The 26,006-nt window shown below is 35.6% G+C and overlaps 1 protein-coding gene across 2 annotated transcripts in view; it reads right to left on the bottom strand.

Moving 5' to 3' along the window:
- CHM (CHM Rab escort protein) overlaps positions 1-26,006 on the bottom strand; it is a 96,473-nt gene that overhangs the window by 5,100 nt on the left and 65,367 nt on the right. For both annotated transcript variants that reach the window (XR_016471085.1, XR_016471086.1), the window contains exon 17: positions 603-688. The gene's annotated coding sequence lies outside the window, so the exon portion shown is untranslated. The remainder of the gene's footprint in view (positions 1-602; positions 689-26,006) is intronic.

Genomic DNA, 26,006 nt, shown 5'->3' on the forward strand with positions numbered 1-26,006 from the left:
AGCCCTTCCCAAATGCCTTCTGAAGACATCCACATTCATTCAGGCTGTACATGATTCTCAAACAGTTTACTGCAATACGGAGATTTATTCTTTTCCTGTGAATAATGTGATACTTCGCACCTTCCTCCAAGTGAGGTCTTTTCATACTTATCCCATATAGGATGACAGAATAAGAACGAAGTTCACTGAACAGTGAGAGATTAAAGAACCTCAGCTTTCACTGCCTCCTGGTTCCCCACTTAAAGAAGCTTAACAATCATCCTGTCGTCCTAAGGTGATGTTACTCTGTGCAAGCAGCACTCTAAAGAGGTACCCTGCTGTGGAACACTGATGATTTACATATGTATGTAGGTTTACATGTGCACAAAAATACATGCTGTTGTTTAAATCTACATTAGCTGTGGTTTTTATGGTTACATCAGAGTCTACACTTTCCACTGAAATGTTTTTCTATCGCATCTAAATATTACTAGATTCTGTTTTCTATATTAATCTATTCACATGTAGGTAATACTTGAGCTTTCCTGCTCTTCCTTCTGTTGTTTGGCTCAAATTTAATTGTTCTTTTATAATTATTTTTATTTGTACAGAGATGTCCTTACCTGAGAAGCTATGAGGGTAATCAATTTGAGAAACTTCTACTTCCTTTGCAAGAGAGAGATTGGTCATCCATGCTTATTTACATTACCTGAGAAACAAGATGTTTTATTTTAAGATAAGCATATTGGGGAAGTTTTCTCAACTGAAAAGAGAAAGATAAATAAATAAGATGCGGCAAGTATATTTGAGTTCTTTGTCTGAGTGTGTGGCCTGTCACACCTGGCTTCATTGATTTATCAACTATTTTTATCAGCCATTAAAGGTACCGGTAAAATTCCCACCTCAACAAATCATAACCATTTGAATTAAATCGGAAAAGATGTCTCTCCCATTCCCAGCATCCCAACCACGCTGTCAGGAAGATAATCCACAAAGTAGAATGAAACCATGTCACAGCAAAGAACATGGCTAAAATCAGCTCAGTGCAGTAGAAAGAGATGTGATTGCAGATAGTAAGAATGAAGTACACAAAACATTAATTCTGTGGTCAGTGCAATTTAAACTATCACCTCCAGAGTTCTTAACTTAATAAGTGCCTTATTATCTCTTAATTGCAAGTTGGCTGATAATGCAGCTGATCAATTATAGGAGGTAATCATCATCAGCCTTTCATAAATGACGCATCAGTTATCCGTCTATCCACCTATCACACTTTCTCGGAGACGTGGCTGATCTGTGAGCACCCAGTCTGCAGTTTTACGAGTCAAGAAGAGTACTGGAAAATCACCAACTATCAATAATAAGTTTTTATAATGACAGGAGCAGAAGAAATAGAATGTTCTTTAGGCAGGGGTGACTAGTTTAAACCAGTTCTGCAGGAAGCTTCAAGAGTGCTAATGTGTGACTACAGAAAAGAATGGGAACCAAAGCTTGATATAAGGCACGTAATGAATAATGGTATACAATCAGCTTCTATACACCCACAAGGTATCTAAATTTATAAAATATACACACCATTGGATAAAATTTAAACGTATTTCCCATTATTGAAGTATAGTAGCCAATCTGCTACAACACAGGACCATATTGAGATTGAGTAGACCATTCTGTTTGTTAGAAACTTACCAGAATGTGCTGGTATTTATATCTCATAAAAGCTGTTCAGTAAACACAGTACAAAGACCTCTGATAGCACGGAATGCATAAACACATGCAGAGAATTTCATTCCAAGATTTCGGACAGGAGGGAACTATCTCTGTCAAATGAGCTTAACCACCCTTCCCCTGGCTCAGTGAGTTAAACATCTTTCCACTTAGAAAAAGTATCCTGGCTTAGCAGATAACAATTTCAGAGATCCAAATGACAAAGTCAGAATTTCCCTATGGCATATACTTTTAAGAGGAAATGAAGGATAGCTTCCTAGAAACAACAGTTGATTTCTGTGTGTGGCTTTTTTTTCCCCTCTCTCTACTAATTAGATTTTTCAGGGGCAGGATTTTGTGGAGGCTAAACTGGACGCTGTTCCTACTACATTTCTGTGCAGAGTTATGTATGGTTGCAGTTTTTCTTTATTTTGCCTTTTTCATGACAGTTCAAATATGCAACAATGACATTTATAATTTAGTTCATTTTTTAAAGATCCTTTGTTAGTCTTAAAATAAAAGTTAAAGACGACTACAAAACACCATGATTATCTTTGTTCCATACAACTGCAAAACCTGATTCTCCAGGCCACACAAACTGAAGAGTTATTAAACCAATAAACCTCACAGAAAAAAAGAGAAGTATATCAGGGTCATAGATGGGAAAAGGAAAACTCTAAGTTAGCATCTGTTGAGGCTGAAGAGTAATGAGGCACACTTTTTTCTTTCTCGGCTCATAGACAAGAGGAGGAAGGAATCTTGAGAAGTCATTTCTCTTGTGCCAAAGCAGGATCAGCTATACCTAAAAGCTCCTTAAGGTTTGTCAGTCTCTTTCTAGTAACAACATTACCTCTGTAGAAAACTGATTCCAGTGCTGAACTGTTTTCATCAGAATTTTCTTCGATTTTATTTTAAGTTTTCCCTGCTGCCACTTAAGGCCATTATTTATAGAGTCACTTGTAGTGGATAGAGAAAAGTGCTTATTCCTTTTCCTTTTACAGGTTCAAGAATGTAAGACTATTAATAGAGTTACTCCGCTCAAAGTATCTGCTTAAAAAAAAAAAAAAAAAAAAAAAACAAAGACCACCTAGAAATACCTGAAAGTAACAAAGAGTAACACAACAAACTTGGTAAGTCATCACCCTTTGTGCAAACCAGACACACTTGTTTAGAATTAGTCAGGAGTTGCAAAACCCAAGAAAATCCAGAAATCTCTATTCTTAGCCTGGAAGCTGTTTGGGTTTGCTGAAGAGGGTATGAATCACTTCATGACAGACAGCATGTTACAGAGCTGAGTGCCCTGGGAGAGGTCACCTTCCTTCCAGGAAGTCTACAATGGACTGCTAAACCAGGAACTAGAGTCTGTTGTTATTTAAATAAAACAAAGCAAAACAAAAAAAAACACACCACAGAACAGTCAGAGCCCCCATCACAAAACTAAAGCAGAGGGCTTTATTCTTACTAGCTGTCTTCAGAAAGGATTTGAGGATGATATTTAATTTCAAGTTTAAGAATCAATAATTTATATACAAGATAAAGGCCAGCATAGTGCCAGAATTCCTGAAGACAAACAATAAAATGCAAAGTTGAGAGACAACTTTTTTTCCCCTCTAAAAAGGAAAAATAAATCTGTTTTATGTTCTGCATCGTCATTCTCTCTCTGAAATTCTGTATTACAATTTATGAAAGTTACCTGCTTGGGGATACAATATGATCAAAATTTGAATAATGAATCACGAATTTGAAAAGGTTTTGTCACTAGTGATTGGGTTAAAGACTGAGCAAAATACAGCTCAAAAGGAAAGCAACTGAGCTGACAAGAAATTACGTTATAGGAATTCATACTGAAAATATAGAAAAAATGCAAAATAAAACAATTTGACGCATAAGAGACCTTCCTACTAAAATATTTGTAGGTAATTTTGTAATTCACATGCTTATAGTTCTGATAATGCTGGAAGAATAGAAGAGATTGTGCTGTGTAATTTGCATTGCTGACTAGAGCAGAACTAAGTATTTCAGAACACAAAGTTTTGGTAGAGATAAGTGACGAGGTGATTTTACATTTTCTCAGATTCAAGCAGTTTTGATTTGTAATCTTGGAATTGTTTTTGAATGGATGTCAATACACAGGAATCTTGTGCAAGCATTTAAAGCAAGAATTATGGTTATACAGCAGGAAGAAGGTGCTTTGTAGGGTGGAGTTAAACTTCAAAGACAGTGAAATAAAGAACAGTCATCGCTACACCTAACAGCTGTCCTTCTATTGTAATTAAATAGAACATTCATTTCCAAGTGTTATGACATTTAATCAGCTGTATAAAAATAATAACAGTAATAAGAATGATAAGCGTCATCACCAAAGTTGTTATGAGAGCAAATGGAGATCACATGTCCAGCATTTCTAAAAGTTGTTACAAGCAAAGTGTTTCACTTTGTACTGTCCAAAATATTTTCTTGGAACGTATCCAGATAAGCTTCTTTCTTCAAAGGGAAAATTTGCAACAAATTCCACAGATATTATTCATTAAACAAAACAACCATACTCTGTCATTGTACTGAATCTATGTATCCACATAAAGACCTGACTTTTTTCCTGATTAGAAGCACACTTCCTTTCTTCAGCAGTAAAGTAATTCTAAATAAACTCTCTTCTAATAAATGGGTGCTTTAAACTTTATACCCCAGACTGAGTAGAACACTAAAACTGTAAAGAGATGTCAGGAATGTAAAGTAATTTGATCAATTTTCCATGTTGTAGAAAAGAGAAGGAAAAAAAGATGCTAGTCCTGAAATATTTGGGGTGGAAAAGAAGACTGACCTCACAGTTCCTATGGCAGGTTTTTGTATCTGCTTTTAAGTGGCTTTTTATGGGCAATCAAGTACTGGCACCATACTGGAACCTTTCAAGCTTTTCTAGGGTTGCATGGCTTATAGAAAAGGGTCAGTGTAGTCCACTGGAGCTATACTAAAACTACAGCCACAAGTGACAAGTGCTGTTTTGGTTATGACAGAGCTGACAGAATGATACATTCTCATCCTCATACATTTTCAGTTCCCTACGGCATATCTCAACTAGGTAATTGATACGGATTTTGTTTGTTGCAAGGTTTTGTGAGTTTGTTTTTCAGTGAGTCACTGAACAAACTCAAAACCCATCAGCGATCCCCTTGTTACTGCTTAAGGAATCCTTTTGTTGACTATTCTTGGAAAAATATCTGTTATGTTCAAGTCAGATTTCACAAGAGGATAAAAATAGTAATAGAGGGGAATCTTTAGAAGAAACCATCATACATCTATTTCTAAATACAGAGATGCAACAGAAGCTCATGTCTTAATTTCAAGAACCACCTTGCAGTAGAGAAAATTCATTCTTAGAATGAAAACAAAGAACGTTGTCACAAAGAGCTGCAAGTGCCACTGGTCCACGTAACCAACCAACTGTGCTTCTGCATATTCTACATACTTGTCCATCACTCCCTTTGATATACTTGAACACCACTAGATCTGCAGCTGGCAATTATCAGCTCCACCCTAATAATTCCTATTCCCCACCTTTCTCAAAACAAAACAAAACATTTTTCAATTTATTTTGCAGAACTGCTGATTGATTTCCCTTTCATACATTCCTGCCAGACAGACAGTGACAGTAAGGAATTTTCTACTGAGCTGGGTCTTATCTTCAGAGTACTAATTTTGCAAAGCAGTTATCTCTAACCCCTTCCTAACAAAGTCTAATTAATTTTTTTTCCTGTATTATTATGTTCATAACAGCCAAATGATAGTCCTGACGGCATGAGCATTTTCACTGGATGTTATACACTCTTTCCCACACTTGGCAGTGACATTGTATTTGTTAGTTAGAACAAACCCAGATTGTTCCTGGAACTGTGCCTATAGAAACTACTGCAGTAATGTGTTTATATGATATATAATTACAGGCATGCTGTAACCTGTCCATAGCCACTGCAGAACAAGTTACATTATCAAAAACATAAACCCATCCCTCGATTAACTATTCAATCTGATATATTCTTTCTTCAATAGTTAATGTTAAATAAATTAAATGAACACAAGTTACATTTTTGGGGCTGAAATAGAAAAGACAGCAACTATATGATATTCCAAGCATTCTCAAAACTACTGAACACTCCCTAATGCAATATGGATTTCAAGCCATTACGTCCCAAGATGAGGCCACTTAATATCAGACATTTGCATTTGAAAATTCCTGCCAAAACAACAAAGTTGTTACAGGAAAAAAAATGTTACTCAACTACCAAGTCATGGTATTAAAACAGATGAGCCTGAGTACTCAAATATAAATTCTAACATTTGGTTACAATCCTACCAAGCAAGAGATTATTACTATATGCTTTGATATAAGGGGTTTTATTACAGATTTTTAATCTATAATAGGCTTTAATCTTTCTCAAGATAATCAGAAAGGTGTTTTTATAGAAATAACATTTTAATTAAACAGAATAGTGGAGTCTGTGAAGGCTCAGTTATCAAAGGAATATATTTTGATGCACTTCACAGACTTTAGTTTCATTTCTTACTCAGTATGCTACGTTTTCTATTTTCCTGAGAAAAGTTGTAAAAACGTGGCTCTAATTTTCCTTTTGTGCATCCTTTTTTTCCCTCTTACACTTTTATTCCAAAAAACAAGATATCAAGAAGATATTTTAAAATCACAGTAATACATACAAATACTTTTTATTCTATACATCAAATATCTCTTAAGTGATGTCTAGGACAGATTTGTACAACTCTTCTTCAGTAGCATCTATTGAGCTTTTTTAGTATGTTATTGTATAACCTGTTGCTGTGCATACACCATAACAACACAGTTAAAAAGCAGCCCCAACAGTACTGTTTTGTATTGCATTCACACTCACAAATGAACTAAACCAGAATGCAAAGAGTGCCACTGAATCCAGAGGGTGAAGAATGAGTGGAGATGGACAGGCAGTATAGGAGCTGGTACTGCAGTTTGTCACTTTATTTTGGATCAAATCCAAACCTAGAAGAGATGCATTCTGCAATTATGAAATGGATGTGGTCGAAATAACACAAGAACAGCTGGTCTCATTAAAATGAGTTACAGATAGCAGAAATCTTGCAATAACAATCTCACAAAATTCGGTAGAAAAACAACATCGTCTGCCTAATCATTCACTGTGGGTACATTCCTACAGATGTGGGGAAAACAACTTCTGCTCTCTCGTATCTAATTTCCAATTTGCTACTCCAGTAATATTTGCTGTGTATGAAATGTCTTGGCTTTTCTTCCTTAATTTAGACTTGCTCCACAATTATAATCAAATGCAAGAAACAATTACGCAGTATTTTCATTCTGTTTCCACAGTGTTTTCTGGGATGTGTATTATTACACTATGATACCTTGTAAAGATTATACTATAAGAATGCAAGCCAGTACCTTGCACTGAATCTGATGAAGTAGAAGAAATACACCAAAATACCACCTTATTGAGGCAACCGCCAATACGAGGGTATCCATGGAGAAATTCCAAATAACGGCCCAGTAACACCTCAACCCAGCAGTCTTACAGCTCATCTTTTCCTTCCAATTTCTACATGAGTTGCTATAAAACACAAAGCTACGCAGTGTTTTAGTCATGAAAATAGCCACATCTTTTAATTCATTTCTAAACATAAAAGATCTGCACAGTTGCAGGATGTTCTTTTAAAAGTGTATTGCATTGTTATATGACTGACATTGGAATCAATATAAGAAATATGATGCATATGATTTCCCTAGAAAAATGTAACTTAATTACAAATATATCTGATTATCACAATTATATTCATTTCTGTTCATGAATATGGATAATACTGTATACTTAACAAACCTAGGATTATTCTAATATGTAAATATATAAAATACTATAAGCCATATAGAAATATGATAAGCAATTTCTACTAACAAATCTGTTTGAGCATGCCATCTGCTAAGTGCAGTAGATCTATCATAAATAATGGTAAGACAGTGTATAGAATCATAGAATGGCCTGGGTTGAAAAGGACCATAATGACCATCTAATTTCAACCCCCCTACAGGCAGGATTGCCAGCCACTAGACCAGGCTGCCCAGAGCCACATCTAGCCTGGAAGATTCTTAGCTGATAGGAAAAAGCATCAATATGGGAACATGCTTTTTTCTGTTACAAATTTAAGGTCACTTGAGGTGCTCTTCATCACAAAGCACAGAATTCCATTTCAAGAAGCCCTAACAATAAAGCTATCATTACGTATAAAACATGCTGTAGGCAAAACTAATCCTAGCTTGTCACAGTAGTTTGAATTGGATAACTTTTGATGTCCCTTTCTCTATGATGTGTAAATATAAATGTATGCATATGTAAATATGAATTTATAAAATAGATTAGGCAAATTATTTTCCAAAATATTCCTCTCTCTCCACTACTTCCTTCGGCAGCACGATCTTCTCACAACTGTTTCCTGAGTATTTATAGATCTGAGGGGCACATTCCAAACTCAGCAATGTGGCTGCAAATGCTGAGTGACTGCCCTGAAGTTACTGGAACTCCTCCAGTCAGAAATAGACAAAAAATTTGTCCTTTCTCCATGACAAAAACAACTGAATTTTACCAATCAAGTGAGACAAAGCATTCTTTCTTATTATGCTTTATACCATGAATAGAAATGCCATGTTCTGCTATATTCAAATTATTTAGCAGTAAAGTACATGTGTTAAATGCACTATAGGAACAAAGAAAGAAACATCTCCTTGCATTCCTGCATGCAAGTAACTCAGCAGTGCTAAAGGTAGCCTGAGTCTGCAACCCTGCCCTTTGAGTAAGGCTGCTGATGCGTGCAGAGGGTTCACATGAAAAGGGACAGCAAGTGTAGGCCCTTTCTATAAAGGCATATTTAAATTGAAGGTCATTCAAGATAATTTGACTTATGAACAAGACTTCATTTGAGTCAACCAATTTTTAATTACCTGTTGCTCGTGAAGTGAATTTCTGGATGTTATTTTCTTTGATATCTTTATGACTCATAGTTCAGTTGAGCAAAGCAAACTGCAATTTGCTAATGCAAGTGTGTACAAATTTGAAACTGGTTAGGTGAGGTGTGTCTGTCTATGGAAACATACATTTTCTCATAGTTTTCAATAAATGTTACTGATAAAAAGTTATTTGGCTACTTCTTAGCTGAATTTAAGTATTTAAGAGTTTGAATACTATTATGTAAAAGTTAATTAAACAAGGTAATAGTGAAGTGCAGAGCAGAAAACTGCAACTATTCTGGAAAAAGAACAGTTACTGTAAGAAGCTGTCTGTCTTGATCAGGTTGTGTAGGTTATATAACCAGTTGGCATCAATTTACAACATCTTTTGCACATGCGGGCCCACTTCCTTCATATATCCTATGGAAAGCAGAGGGCAACTGGTTTTCATTTGAGAGGACTAAGAAGTTACTCCTTTTGTTTTGCTCCAGGCTGTAGCTCACAGTTTGAAGAGCTCGGAGCAAATTTACTCCCTGTTTACCACTTCGTAAAAAGATAAAGGAAGCACAGCCTACAGCTCATTTCTATTGCTGTGTGGAACGTTTTCTGCATAACTTGCAGGGATTCACAGTCCCAGAAACTGTGGTAGAAGTTAGACTCGCAAAACACAGAAAAGAGCAGCATGTATGCACTTACAGCACTACTCTCTCCCTCTCCGTGTTGTGAGGACTTGGCTCAGGCACTGGAAGGCTAGGCAGGGCACTCTGACTGAGAATGAACATCTTTGAGCATAGATAGCCTACATAATGCGAGCGAGCCTGTAAACTGATTTGGTTATGCTAACAGCCCAACAAATCAGCAATCTCCAGAAGAAGACAAAAGTGTTATTAGTTTATCTCAACCTATGAGATACAAATTGTCATCTTCTAGATGAAAACATAGTCTTTAAGTCCTTAGCATTCTTCCCTTTAAGCTAGCAGTATTGTTGACTATTACTAATTCAAAGATGGAATACAACTGTAGTCATCCCATCATAAAAAGCAAAAATCAAGAGTTACTGTATCTTATCAATAGACTGGAATTTTGAGGTAAGAAAAAAAGTATAAATGTTGTTCAAATTTAAGCATAAGTAGCTACCTCCAAGCATATTTAACAGCACCATTTGAAGTTTTGATGTATCAAATCGTACAGTTGCAATATATTGTATAAGAAAAATATGACTTGTAGACCAACACTTCAGCTTACTAATTCACTGCCTTTCAAATTTGCATTTATACATTTGTACATTTATAAATGTTAAAAAATAATTATATCATTCATTTTCTCAAAATAAGTGTTTTTCCATCTATCAATATAGACGTTTCAGATGAACTGAGTAATTAATATCTAAAACTGTGATTATTTTAATAAACACAAAGCAAGATATTGGACTAAGTACGATTCCAACTGTGAGTGATTTATAGTGATAAAAATACACAGATGCCATCTGTACCAACAGAAGAACACTCATCACCAATTTGTTTTCTAGTAACACTTCCCTTTCATTTATACTGAAATGAGTGTTGGTTGTTTTTTTGCTTTTTGTTTTTAACATGATACTGACAGTAAAATATGGCTACTTTTAAAATGAGTAACCTAACTGTAGGAGAAATACACTGAAAGCTAAATTAAAATACTCATTTGACTTGCCTAGGGCCTCCATAATGTTTCCTTGAATGCCCATGAAATCTTAAGTTAGGTTTGTTAGACTAGCTTTGCTAGCTTAGTGGCTGTGTCCATACTAAGACTTTTTTTGTCGGGTGTAACACCCCTCAACACTCCCAGAGAAAGCCAAAACAAACAAACAAAAAAATAGTACCTCAACTGAAATAGCAAAAGCTTTAAGTTCAGAACCCAGCCTAAGTCATTAGTCTGACATCATCAGCTTGCCAGCATCCCTGCCAGTTCAGCATTAAGCAAGAGAGCCATGGGGTATGCACCAGGGAAAATAGGGCAGGTAGTGAGAGCACTGATAAATATCAGTCAACTTCAAATACTAACAACAAGATCAAAAGAAAAATGGCATTTAAATAAAATCTGCACATGGAGAACTTCATTAGCAGCAGTTACAGAAAGAAAGATATGATAGCCAAAACATTCATTTACAACCATGCACCAGATATAGAGAGTTTTGAGAAAGATGAGAATTACCATTACGTGTATAAGAGTAATGAACTGATGGCAAGTGCAACACGCAGCACAGGTTCTAGTTTAGTCTCTCTGTTGAGTATTTACTACCACAGCTGTAAATCTTTACCTTGTTTTCTCAGTTCTGTGTTTGAAACTGAACTTCACTGCACGTGAAGAGAAAAATAGATCACACACTCTAAATTTTTATTAATATGCCTATTCAACTTCAGGATCTAAAATATGACAAGAATGTAAATAAAAAGTAAATTTGAAAAATTTTTATCTTTATTCTACAACAATGCTTCACCTCCATTTGCTTCAGTTTTTCCAGCCTTTCAGAATTTCTTATCAAAAAGCTGACAGGTTTAGCTCTTGAAGCGAGTTTTCCTGTTGAAATTTAGGAAAACAGAACAGCTGTCATTCAATCACACTTCAGCATGTGCCAATCCCGTTCACTTTCAAATGTTTATTCCTCAGGAATCAGCACTTCATTGGTATGTCCTACTGACATGTCATAAAAACATTCAGATCTGTCAGACATGTGGAACAAACACATTATAGAGCCCATGGTTCCAGAGTTCCTACACATTTGATGTTTGCTGTATTTTTAATATATCTTCACTGTCTTAAATTGTAAAGATTTTTTAGTCCAGAAAGTCACTGTTACATTAAGAATTTGCCTTAACGGAGTAAGCCCTAATAATAATTCTACCTACCTGGAGAAATTCGTACTACCTGCAGCAAAAAAAGGACAAGCAGCAAGTGATGCTACAAGCTGAATCAATGAATCTGCTTCTTTCATGCAGATTTTATGATTCTAGGGTCCAAGCAGACTATAGTAATATGCTAGACTCAAATCCAAGATCTTTTTCCTCCTTAAGCAAATTGTGACACTAAGATTTCACTTAACAGCTAGGCAGGAAGCGTTCACTGCTGAGTTCCCTTTGACATTGTGAAGACCCTCACTAAATCTTCTAAAATGAAGTACACTAAATGCAATAAAAAAATCCAATTTATCAAGGAATAGAGAAAGACATAGCTAAAATTCAGGAGAGTTATTTCATTTCCTGTAAGAAAAGATATAACAGTTCAATTCCATAGAAATATCACAGAAATTTAAAATGAATTTACTGTTCTACATAGAAGACAAAACCCAGCAGTTTAGTTTCTCTCTCTTTTTTTCTTTTTTCTTTTTTAAATGGCTTGCTACTCATTCTAATGGGACTGGACTTCTAATTCAAACTTTGATGTTTCTACGTTTACTACTGTAATTTCCAGTCTAGTGAAATGCCACTTAGGCATGAGGAAGAACTGCAGAAGCAGCTGATCTGAAATGGTTTTTATAATGACATTTTCTGGTCACAAATAAAGGTGTCTCTGTATAAAATTTACAAAGGTGTATCTGTAAAATGCAGTTACATGACTTGTATCAAGGGTATGATAACTACAATCCATAACTAGATAGATGCACTTGAAAATTCCATGAAATACTGCAAAATGCATTCCTCAGAATATTTTTCTCTTGCAATAGGTAATGGTAGTTTGCTTCTAGAAGGTGCACTCAATACTAGCAGCAGAACATCACTGAGAATAATAAATAATGTAAAGATGTGGCTTATAACTGGGAGACAAATACTAATTTTACATCCTTTGAGAAAAATATACAGTGAAAAATGCAGCCATGTATCAACAGTTTTCATATTTTCATGCCTCCAAATTAGTAGAAGACGTAAAGATTTTTGTGTCAAAACATCCTTACAGGAAATAACTGAATTCATAGATAAAAGTCACTTTATAATTAAAACAACTCATAATTTGAGTTTGTTTCTACCTCCTGAAAAAGGAGAGCATTATAATTCACCACACTACAAAATTCTACAATGTAGAATCCATCGTATACTATTATCAACAGTTATATATCATAGAGGACAGCTGGGTCTCAAATTCTGTGCCCATTTTACATTACCTTGTCCTGCCTAGTTACGTCACTGCTCCTGCAAACTTCACCTTTTATCTACAAATGGACAGACTTAACACTTCTGCTTAAAATCTGATGATTTTCATTTAATTGAAAGAAAAATGCCTAATCAAAGCCACTGAACATAAGCAATTGCAACATATGGCTCCCCAGCTGGGAAAGCGTCCGACCAACGTATCTGCAATTTGAGAGATAGAGACAAACAGCCCCATCAAATACCTTTTCACCAACAGACAGGTGCACTGGGATGGAAGCCAAAAGACCAGGCTTCAAAGACCCAATTATTGAGCAAAACCATACGAAGAGAGCAGGTATTGTTCCCCCATTTTACAAATGAGGTTAGCACAAGGTTGCACAAGAATCCTTCTGGAGATAGCTGGGAAGGAATCCATATGTCTATTATGTCAAAACTTATTTTCATCCACTTAACTGACACTCAGAGAAGTCTAATCCTAATGTATGTTCCTGGCTTTGCAAGGCAGGCACTTACACTTCTAACACCAGCCTCAGTGTAAATATTTAGCTTATCACAAACTATTACAGGTTTTCTGCGAACATTTCACTCAGCATGGCTCTCTTTCCTCATATTTTCTTTGGGATTGAAACCACACACCTTTCAACAATGCGATGCTATTTCCCTCAAGGCTCAGTGAAAGCAAATCTGCTGTTGGAAAAAAGAGCAACAAGATGGTAGAGAGGCAAACAAGAATTTCAACGTGAAAGTGGCTGATAAGGGACTGAGGCTGAGGTATTTGTCTGTGGGAAATTGAGCAAGAAGGAGGAGAGATTAAATGAACACAAAGGCAAAAAGGCAGGGACAGGACAAAATGAGGGAGAAAACAGTGAGCTTTGAAAGTAGAAGCGTCCAAAACCCCATGGATCACTACAGGCTTGGGGTGGGGTGGCTGGCAAGCTGCATGGAAGAAAAGGATCTGAGAGTGTTAGTTGACAGCCAGCTGAACATGAGCCAGCAGTGTGCCCAGGTGACCAAGAAGGCCAGTGGCATCCTGGTGTGTATCAGAAATAGTGCAGCCAGCAGGAGCAGGGAGGTGATTGTCCCTCTGTGCTTGGCACTGGTGAGGTCACACCTTGAGTACTGTGTTGAGTCTGCGCCCCTCAGTATAGAAGGACAGAGGCCCTAGAGCGTGTCCACAGAAGGGCAATGAAGATAAGAAGGGTCTGGGGCACAAAATCTTATGTGGAGTGACTGAGGGAACTGGGGTTGTTTAGTCTGGAGAGATTGGGGCTCAGAGGAAATTTCCTTGCTCTCTACAACAACCTGAAAGGAGGTTGTGATGAGGTGGGGGTCAGTATTTTCTTGAGGTTGTGATGAGGGGAGGTTCAGGTTGGATATCAGGAAAAATTTCTTTTCGGAAGGAGTGGTCAGGTGCTGGAACAGGTTGCCCAGGGAGGTGGTGGAGTCACTGTTCCTGGAGGTGCTCAAGAAAAGGGCAGATATGGCAGTGAGTGATAGGCATATTAGTGAGAACGGTGGAGATGGGTTGCTGGCTGGACTTGATTATCTTAGTGATCTTTTCCAAATGTAATGATTTCATGTTTCTATGAAACAAGAAAACAATTGCAGATGAATGCAGGGAGGTTGTAGGATGAAGTAGAGAATGGGCAAGATGGGGGGGGAAAAAAAGGCTGCAATGGATTGCTGGGACAATGAAAGAGAAAGGAAGCAAAAAAAGAGACAAAACTGCAGCTCAGTGTATCCTGAGATATCTGACAAGTATAAAGAATGTGCTCCTAAGAAGCCATAAGGAAGTACAATTTTGGAATTGAAAGAAGAATCTGAATGTCAGAAATAAATTTTTAAAAATCAAAGAGATCACATTTTTCCAGAGACTCAGAAAAACAAGCCAAAATATATTTCATTTAAATGTATGTCTCAAGGGTAATCTTGGTATGATTTTTCAATTTATGGAACCAGAATTGTCACCCTTCAAATGTATATAAAGCCTTCCCAATGTTTGAATAAACATATTCAATTTCAGTCCTAGAGCACATGCCAAGTATCTTGGACACTTTCAACAGGCTTTCGACTGCTACTTTCAGACACAAAATACTTACAGTGCAATGTAATACTTGTTGTATTCATATACCACTCAAATCTCATGGCAAAATAGATTTTCATTACATACTTTAGAACAGTTGACAGTAAGAAAGTTAGAGAACACCTCCCTCTACTGTTCCTTTCATGTAAAAAAAAAAAAAAAAAAAAAAAGCTGCTTAAGTAATTTTATATCAAAAGCTGAAACTAAAAAATTATCTTCAAGCTAGGAAAAAAACCTGTGAATTTTCCATGTGTGCCTTTTTTTTTTCCTCCTAAAAACAACTAACCTCCAGCTTCACAAAATAAGAGAGAAGGAATTATAACCTGTATTCAAAGAGAAGAAAACAATCTAAAAAAGGAAGAAAGAAAGAAAAACAGGCATATTGAAGGGAATACTGTCACATGTACTTGCATAGAACAGATCTAGCACAGTCTGTGCAAGAGAGTCAGGTGAGACAGTCAATATTTAGCTTGTATTAGTACTTCAGGGATAGACAGGTCCATTTTTCTTCAGTACTTAAAAAAGAGAAGAAAAAGAAAAGCATCTGTTTCTTTTCTGACAGTGTTTATGTTTAGCCTTTAGATCGTAGGAGTCAGCCATCCATTTGTATCCCAAGCTCAGGAAAACTGTATTCCAAGTTCCAAGAGTTAAGCTCCAGAAACCTAGTGTAATTAATCAAATAAGGACAGAAGAACTGCCGCACTGCATTAAGTATCCTGTCTTTATCAAGTCTGGTAGCAATCCTTAGGGAAAGAGTATAATAACAGGTTAGAAAGGGTGATCCTTCCTCAAATATCCTGCCCTAGCTTCTGACAGTCAGGAGTTTGGGACCAAGATTTCATCTATATTGTTGTGTTTAGTAGCAACTGATAATCTCTGGTTTCACTAATTTTCTCAATCTCTTTTGAACTTTTTTATCCTTTTAACCTTAATCATTCTGTGCTAAAAGTTGTACAGTTTGTGAAAAAGTACTTCCTTGTACTTCCTTTAAAACTACTTGTTTTAAAGCATCACCCTGATATTTAAGAACTTCTTTGGATGTTTAGTGAAACAGTGGATAATCATTCTGAATTGACTTTCAATTCCTTCTTCATTTCATAGAAAGTTACCATATTTCCCTTTTAAAATTTTCATTATTCTTCTAATTCAAATTTTTGTTTTTTAAAGTTCAATTCCATCAAATAAAGTATTCCAACTAGAATCTGAATCTGTAAATATCAGTTTGACAGCCACCAACAACATGTATCACTAGATCTGCTACACTGGAGGCAACAAAAGATAACTCCAACATGTTTGATCAAAGGCTAAAGAAGAATATCTCAAAAGCCTCACATTAAAGCTTAGCCAAAAAAACCCCCAACATGTTCTCTGTTACACATAGCGTGCTCTGCAGATGGCTCATGTTCCATCCCCTTAAACATTAACCAACTTCATGCAATGGATGTGAGGCACTGATTAACCATCACCTAATAACCTGCTTGAGGTGTTTTAGTCTTATTCTTGAGAAATGTAGACAGTACCAGAAAGGACAGCCCAGACCTATGCAGTACTTTCAGAGCCAGGGATCAGCTACTGGAGCCATGCAAGGGGCCTTGTGGCCAGCCCTGCTGCTTTGCTCTCTCTCGCAGTTACTGAGGTTTAGTCAACAACTGGAGTCTCTCCTTCTCCAGGAACGTGGTTTACTGCATGCTGTCAGTGCTGTCTTGGTAGGCCAACTGTCCAGAGAATGGCTGAGGAATTTTGATTTGCTTTTAGCACTACTCTGAACAATTTGAGGTTGACATAGTGTCCGAACAAAAAAGCAAGATCTATCTCCCTATACTTTTATCACCAGAACGGCCTTCAGGTTCAGGCACAAAGGTAGATAAGAAAAGCTCTTTCACATTGGAAAGCCCCGAAGATTGCTATCAGCTTCTCCTATCTGCCAGTAAATGCCTGATTATCTATTACCTCTCTTTGATACAGGGTACTTAACAAAGAGCTCTTCTTTCCTGACAAGCAAGTACAATCGCTCTTCCCTTATTTCTTTCATATCTGCTTAATTTTGGCAAACTGTTTTTATAGCTGCCTCCTGATCAAGGAAAACAACTCAAAAACACAAAGGGAAAATTCTGTGGTAGACAATCTCTCATTTTGTAACATTTTCCAAGTCACAATCTGTAATATATTTTTCTTATGCCTAACGCTAAATTGACAAAACATGGAAAAACACAGAGGATACTGTACCACACCATTAGAGACGTTAAAAGCAATGCCAAAACTTTTGTAAATTATGTGAATTATGGATAGTGAAAAATTGGATACATTGAATAAGTTCAGGAAGTTTTTCCATGATAGCTGCTTACTTCACAGAGGCTGATATGGTATTTTTAAATAAAAATATAGCTTCCTTCTTAAGCTCTTCTGTTTCTGAGAATCAAAACCTAAAGACTTTTATGTCAATAAACATTACTACAAAACAAACTCACTTGAAAAGAAGCTCTAGTTGAGGCATATAATCAAATGGGGGAAAAAACATGAAAAAAATTACGACTTTATTGATTCTAGTATTTTTTCTATAGAACTTTTTGGTGATGTTACCTAAACACAGTACTTAATACTTTTTCTTTAAATATGAAATTGGGGCAGTACTTTCCTTTGTAAGTAAACAATTATAACAAGGTATTATCTTCTAATGTTATATGTGGCATAGAAGAAATTAAAAAAAAACGGAGAAACTTTGGGACTTTATATCCACTCAAGGCAAGTTAAGTTTTCAACTGTCAGATAATTTATATAATGAGAGCTCGCATTGCCTACAGGTAGCATATACAGAAATGTTTGCTTTGTGAAATCTAATAAAAAGAGTCTGGACTTATTACTAAATGCAAATATTATGTAAAATTTGTATTTCTGCATATAAAATTCATTCTTTTTTAAGTTATATTGCAATAAAATCAAGACATGCATTGTGAACAAGACTTTCAGACCAATTAGGCATACAATTACATGTGCAGAAGACATGCACAATTGTGCAGCTAATTTGTGCATGAAATTACTTTGATTGCACATACTAATTGGATAAACGTGTGTGCAAATGCCAGTAGTCATTTGTGCTAGCAATTATCTAGTACGCATACATAGTCATGGCAACTGCATGCATAAATCAGATGCACTCTTGCATACCTAACTGGCCTCAGTTTATAATGAAAAATCCTTTCTTTTTTTTTACTCCTCTATCATTTGGATACAAGATTTGTGGGAATTCTATACTTCTTCTCCAGTTGAGCACCTCCTCTATGTCTTACCTTTTGGAGACAATGGTTACATGGAACACCATACTTGTGAAAAACTAAGCATAAGATGATCCTGTCTTTGATTAGCTCTTGTATGTAACTATCCTAAAGCAAGATTTTTATTAATCTTAGTGACCATATTGTAAAATGAGCAAATTGTGATGTGGAGATAGAATTAAGTCTGAGGGTTATGCCAAAATAGGCCCTAGCAAAAAGTTTTCCTCTAAACATCCAATTAGAAGTTTCTTACTCTAATCTAATCTAGTAATCTACAGAAATCTGATTATAGCTATGACTAAGAACAGGATACTATTTATGTATTTATTAATAGTGACTTTATCATTGCATATTCCCATCTCCCTACTTCTAGCTTCTCTTTATTTCTCCCAGTTTTTGCTGATAATGCTCTGCCTAATATAAGATTACTTATTTAACCTTTAAGTTAATAAGAAAACACTCTCTTTTGGAGTTACCTTTAAGGTCAAAGAAGTTAGAGTCAGCTAGGCTAGTTCATAACCTGATATAGCACATTTCCATCAAGACCTGTCAACAGCCCTTACTTTTGATACATGGCAGTTTCAAGACACAGATTGTGAGCTGACATCCTCCATCTTTTTACACACCACAGCTTTCAGCATTCCTTCATCCACTCACATTTACTTTAAAAAGGATGGAGATCTGAACCAAAACAAAGTTTTCATTTTCTGTAAAGATGTTGCTAAACACGGAAAAAGAAATCTCGCTACTCCTATAGCAACTAAAGAGCTTAATAATTCCAAGAACACACACTGAGATTTTGCTTGTAAGAGGCATAAAGCCTTCCACATGAGAGAAAAATGCAACTTCTCTGGCATCCAACAGCTGAACTTCAGAATGAATCCTTTCATTGCTTCATTAAATACAATAATAGAGGCAGTGTGTTTGAATGCAATGGAAAAATACTGATCATATGCAATTTGTCCACTAATCATATGGTTATAATCAGCATATCCACACACAATCTATTACATTACTGTATACTAGTAGAGATTAATAGTTAGCAGATATTTCCAGTAATTATATATTCTTGTGGTTTGATTTTATTCCTTCCCTGAAGGACTAGTTAAGAATACTATAGCTGTCAAAGATGATTTGATAAGAAAACATAATGATCAGTGAGCTATCATTCTTACATTAAATGTAGGCTACCTCCTAAGAACCTAGATCTAATATGAAAGGCTAAGCAAATGCCAACTGGAAATTAAGTGAAAACATCTAAAAGTAAAAACAAAACCAAAAAAACTCTTTTAAAAAATACAGAATCTGGGTGTACAATCAAGATTCAAAGTATTAATATTCTTAGCATCCACTGATGATGGGAAAAATGTACGTATACTGTTAAACAGCTTTAAAATTTTACTGTTACTCTCAAGACTGAATGAAGAACTAGAAAAAGTTTAGAACTGACTGTGTACTTATTTGCACACTCCTCAGCAGAGCCTTACAATCTCCGAACTAAGCTACCCTCTTAAGATACCTTGGTATTGTGCAGATCATCACCTTCTTGAGTCTTCCAGCCTGTTATATGGGGATTATACCAGCCCTATTTATGAGGTTTGCTAGTGTGAATCCAACTACAGATGCATACTAACAATACTATTATACAATTACTGTCAAACAAACAAATTATATTATGTATTAAGCTCCATAACATCGTAAGGAAGTGGTAAAGGAGGTATTTGAATTTTGATAGCTTTTGTATCATAATAAAGATGAAGGGATTGCAGTTTTGGAACTTGTTGATATGCATGAACTCAAGAAGCTCCCGTTCTTTCACTGCATTGCATCTTTCATGGCTATTCTCTTCTAAGACATAGAAAAATGATTCAGCAGAAATTGAAGTTCCTCATTTCTATGCTGCAAGGGTTTGTATTCATTTTCAGGGCAGTTCACAGTTTCAGAAAGATAGTTATTGTTAGCCTGGACCATTCCTGAAATCTGAGATGCCCTGCTGAGGACAGTCCATCAACAAAATCACAGTTGTCCTGCTCCTGTGAAAGTGATGCCTTGCTGTCTTCGCAGCCTGTTAGATTGCATCCGAGAAAATGTATCCCATGTCACTTAGTGCTCCTGAACTCTGAATTTTTAGTTGTTTGCTGCCATCAGGTGTGAGACAATTCTCTTCCTTTTTTCTCCAGATGGCAGTGTTCTCTACATACAGCAGAGGACAGACTCTTAAAATAGTCTGTGATTTCTACTTGCAAAAGGAGTCTTTTAAAATGTTTTAAATTCTTATACCTGTATTTGAAAATGTACATACTACAACTACTATCCAGTTTCAGCAGAAATATGATTAAGAAAACTAGAGGTTGGTTGGTGGTTTTTTTTTTCTGTTTTATATATATATATATGTTTATTAAACAGATTTAATTCTAACATTCCTCCCATGGAAATAGCATAAAACAATTCAAATAGCTAAAATAAATTATCACAAAACTTAGTTGCAGCTAATGATTTGCCTGAATTTTGAACTATGAAAAGGTTTCATGAAGATGACAGACTAAGAGTCTTACACTCTAGCAAGATATTTTGTTTTCAATCAAAAAGACCAAAAGAGAGCATAGAAAATTTGAAAACAAAATGGACTAACTGTGACACCAGGCAACTGCAGTCTCCATACTGTGTTGTTTCATATTCAGAGAACTTTGTATTTTTTTCTCTGTTTCAGCCTGGAGCTGTAAGTCCGACTAAATTTTAGTATTTGAATTTTTTCCCCCTCTGGAAATATTATATTAAGTGGTATAAAATGACAAAGTAGCCCTTGGAGCCAAAAGTCATCTTTAGCATTAGATACAAAACTTCTAAAAAATATCAAACAAAAAGTGATCCAAATGCATATTTTTCTTATATTCCAGTTTTAGCACATCTTCTTACTTCAGGCAGTCTCAGTGGAATGAATAAAAGGAGAGAACAGGGCTATGTTTCAGTTTAGTTTCACTTCAGTGACCACTGTTTCTCATTTAACATAAAATCTCTTTCAATTCTGCTGTTTCTTGTGCTCTTTTATGTCCATCAGCTATTTACTACTACGTAAAACCAGTTTTGTGGGTTGTTGTAAAGAAGTTAAATCGCCATAGCAAATAGTTTTGTCATTTGAGCCTCAACTCCTCAAATTTCTCCCGAGACACTGACTTCTCAATAAATTCACTGATAAACTAGAATACATTTCTGTGACCAGGACAATAATAATCAGAAGTTATTTTACTTTGCTTAGGTTCTAGTCCTTGCTATATGCGTGGTAAAGAGACGTCAGTAAACAAATCGTTATGCAGTGAATAGCTCAGCAAGGCAGCCTCAGTCTAATTTTGCAGGTGTTTCTCCAGCCTGATTCATGTTTGAAACTCTTTTAACATTGCTTACAACTTAAATACTAGAATCTATGGGAACATACTGCAGAAATAAAAACACATAGCAGCCTAAGCAATGCACAGTCATTTAACATACAGTTAGTTGAGATTTGGTATATGTTGTTTTACACTGCCTTTGCTGGAAATTTCTACTGTGCCATTTACCACTGTTATCTTTGAATCCTTCTCAAAGTCACTTCTTTCCTCACACAGTGTCCATTCTGTAGTTACAACCTCACTTCCCTGGTCTACAAGAATACATCTGACTACAGCAGCATTAACACATAGTTTACTATAATGGTCAATGCTTGCCATTACGAGCTTATTACTATGCATAATGGCTCTGTCCTTGTCAATGCTTATTAAGCCATAGCCATTTTGTCAGTGGTAGATGGCCTGAGTGGTAGTATAATATTGATGTAACTTTATTGATAAGAATTCTGAAGAACATAATACTCTTCTACTCTGCCTGAAATGCTCCCTTTCAAAGACAGTTTCCCATTGTTAGCTTCCTTTTGAGGTCTCTTAGCTGTATTTATATACATTTTGCACATGAACTATTCATAACTCTGATAATTTGTTGTGTTCTACAAAGACAATTTCTAGCTAAAATTTGTATTGCATCTGTACAAATTAATCCCAAAGAATTAAATAAATTCTAGTCTAGTTATCATACTTATGTATAAAACAATGTTTACTGTCAAAAGACATTAAATTCCATACAAACTTTTGACTTTCCATTTCTTTCTTGGGATTACTCAGGTTAATCAACTTCTAATTAACTTCAAAATCAGTCATGGATTCTACTTAAAATAAATAAATAGATAAATAAATAATAAAAAATAGAATTTGAGTCTCAGAGAAAAAGATCCAACAAACACTTGAAAAATATCTAGTTTATAACAGATGGGACTGATAAAAACTGGAAATAAAATGACTAACATTTATCTATAATGTGTATACATTGAATTTTAAACAAGATGCAATGATGAATGTGTCATACTGAAGATAAATTCTATACGCTGTTAGTACGTGAATGGCACTTAAGATCCCATGAATACAACAATTAAAAACCTTGTTAGAAATACTGCAGGCAAGACAGATTACACAAAATTAATGAAAGACAATTTTGCAAAAGATGAGTAGAATCAGAGTAAGATTTGTAAGCACTGTAACAGTAGAACAAGCTACATTCCCCAAAAAGTTCTACACAGTGCAAGAAAAGCTCAGTGGAAATAAACTTAAGAAAACTTGTTCTAAATGCAGAACTACATATAGACAAAATGGGTACTACAGATGAAATACAAACTGAACTACTGCAGCATTTACGTATGTTATTCAAATATGCATTAGTAATTTATTTATTTTTTTAATATTAAAAGTATTTTTCACTTGAATTAACACATACCTTTCTTCTTTTGGCCAGATTTCTTCTTTATATTTATCCTAGTGAACTCCTATCACATGGTTGTATGCAATGAAACAAACCTGGTGCACAGGCTAAGCAATAATAATTTCATACATAGAAAAATAGGTAATGTACTTAAGTTTGAGGATTTTGTGGTACTTTCCTGAATAATCCAAGCGTTCTTTTCCATTATTTAAGTACTTAAAAAATTGTCGTTGAAAACAGAGTTAGCCAAATCCTAACACTATGCATCCATGTATTTTCTCATTCCCTTTGATGAACACCAAGCAGACAATGCAGCCATCTGGTCAGGGAGAAAGAAATTGTGTAAAAATGAGATATGCGTGTGTAAATAAAAGATTGATGAATGAAGCCCTGAAAGCTGAGATGAAAGTGAAGCAGAACAGACAGGTAAATCATTCTGATACTTATGTTAGTGCTGAAATTATGTTCCTCTACTTTCTATTTTTTTTCCCCTGCTGACAGCAGTGCAGGTGACAAAAAATACTTTCAATTTTGCTGCTGACAAATGCTGGAGGTTAGCAAACTATTTTAGTTCTACTGCTGAGAAAGCATGCTTTCATAAAGAAATGAGAAAGTTTTCTTTCTACATTTTTAATTACTTGAGACATATCCACATCCTAGTGTTCTGAGAGTTATCTAGCTATGAAGCTCCAACTTTAGCACAATCAACACAGGAATCTAGGATGGCTTGCTAACACTAAAGAATATTTTAGAAAAGCACATGGGTTTTGAAGCTATTCACTTTGACTCAGACAAAAAGGGCTAAAGATTTCTCTCAGTTTCAGAAATACTTCTAAGCCAAATTCCTTCCTGGATAAATCTATGAATATTCTGGTTTTGAAGTACGTTTAAATGAAGTAATAATTTTAGCTGAAATACAACTGAAATAAAAATCAAGCAACTCTTTACAGGTTTTTCTTAGAACAATCTAGTAATACAATATCTAATGCACAGATAGCTTAGAACTTTGAAAAATCTGCTTGATGTGACTTCCAATTTAGCAGACCTTTTTGATTAGCATTCAAATATCAGTTCCTTTATCATTATAAATAAAACAAGTGGTTTTTTTTGTTTTTTTTTTTTAACGTAATAACCTCAGCCAAACTTGTACCACCTACAACAATGGCTAGAAAAATAAGCAATGTGCAGAATGAACAGGCTGAAGTCTGCCCTAGTGTGTGCTTGTAGGAACTTCAGGTGTTGTACTTCCACACCAAGAAGAGAAAGAAGACCTATTGTTACTAGATTATTTACAGCAGCCTGGTCTAATATTGAATGTGGAGGTTGGTGGCCCTGCATGTGGCAGGGGGGTTGGAGATTCATGATCTTGAGGTCCCTTCCAACCCTGGCCATTCTGTGATTCTGTGCTTCTGTGCATGCAGCTGCTTACTCATTACCTTACCACTAGGGAGAATTCAGTATCAATCATAATCACTATGTTTTTGTTTTTCGTTTTTTACTTTAAACAGTTAAGAGACAAAGACAAAAATGTGAAACTTTATTACTGTGTAAGCAGAGAGGATAGTGGGATTTATTAAGCCACTATATTACCTCTTTTATGGGGATCTTGGACAGGAGTGCCAAAAGGCTGAAAGTAGTAGCACGACTCTGTACTCATTCTTGCTCTGAATTGTGTGGTCAAACATACATTTAAATCATAAATTAATAGGAAATTAAAGTTTCCTCTGCCCTTGTTGGGATTTCTTTCCCCTCTGAATCAAAGAAAAGGAAAAAAAAAACCAAAACCAACCATCAATAACAGCAACCAATATACATGAAAACACAGCAGCTTATCAAACCTTACGCTGCTTTTTTCTCTCCTCCTTCACCAAAGGACTGCTATCCCTTTTTGCTCACAAGCATCTGAAAAATCTAACAGAACCACTATGCATAAGACATTTTTATTAAGCTAGTTTTTGCTGAGTACATTGTAAGGTGTGAAGTTGTCAAGAAGAAAATACTGTCTGGTCAGAAGACCCGAACAAGTAGAAAAACTAAACATTTTAATGCAGTAGTATGCATTAGTTTCAGATAAATGTGTTCTGATGATTTTGGGCTGTTTCTTTCAAAACAGAATGTGCTGTTGAAAAATATGCTGTAGAAACATGGCTTACATTGAAAGGCTTTGCAAAATTGTATAATCAGCAAAAACTGAGAAATTCAGCCTGTTTGCTTTCCTTTTGTTCCTCACAGTTATTACTGCCTCATTATACAGTCATTTGTATGATATTTTGGCAGACATTTACTATTGCATAAATTAAAGTCACTGAATCTAGTTCTGCCTACAGGTCTTTATGAAAATACCAGCAACATTTTTATTTGAATGTCAAAGTTTGTCAACCATTAAACTGATGGATTTTTCATTATGCAATTCAAGAGAAGAAGCAATCTCCAGTCTGTATGCAACATTACTCTGAGAAAAATACACATCTTTGAAAAATCCTTCCTGCTTATTTTTTTAAGAGTCTCTTCACAAAGGAACTAGCTTCATACATTTTATTAATATGCTAGCAACAGATACGATGCTGTGATTCAGTTCAGTGAAAAATAATGAGATCATCTGCAGCAATCCAAAAATTCCAGTAAGCCTTTAGAAACCTTTCAACACGGTTTTATAAGAAAAATATCTATTGATTTCATCAAATTTATGCTTTCCAGCATGAAGCTACTGTAGCTTTTGTAACAGCAACCAGAAAGCTCCTTCAGAGAACCATGCAGTATGAGTTTTCCTGGAGGAACAGCCCAGCTTTGGGCAAAATTAATAAAGTTTAAAGAAGAACTTTCATCTTATTTAGCTTTCAGTCATCTTTTGAAGAACACTAAGGATAACAGCCACAGAAAAACCTAGATGAAACTGAAAACTCATCTCAAATTCCTATAACTTCACAAAATGACTACACTTATGTCCAGCTTTGCATTCAGTTTTCCTTGTGCAGAAGAGCTCATCAATGCTGGTTCAACACTTCAGCTCCTGAGGAGCTAAAAAGAGCAAGCACAAGCTGATCGCTGTGGTGCGCTGACAGCAC

Source organism: Phasianus colchicus, chromosome 14 (assembly GCF_987193195.1).
Source record: "Phasianus colchicus chromosome 14, bPhaCol1.hap1.1, whole genome shotgun sequence".
Lineage (NCBI taxonomy): Eukaryota > Metazoa > Chordata > Aves > Galliformes > Phasianidae > Phasianus > Phasianus colchicus.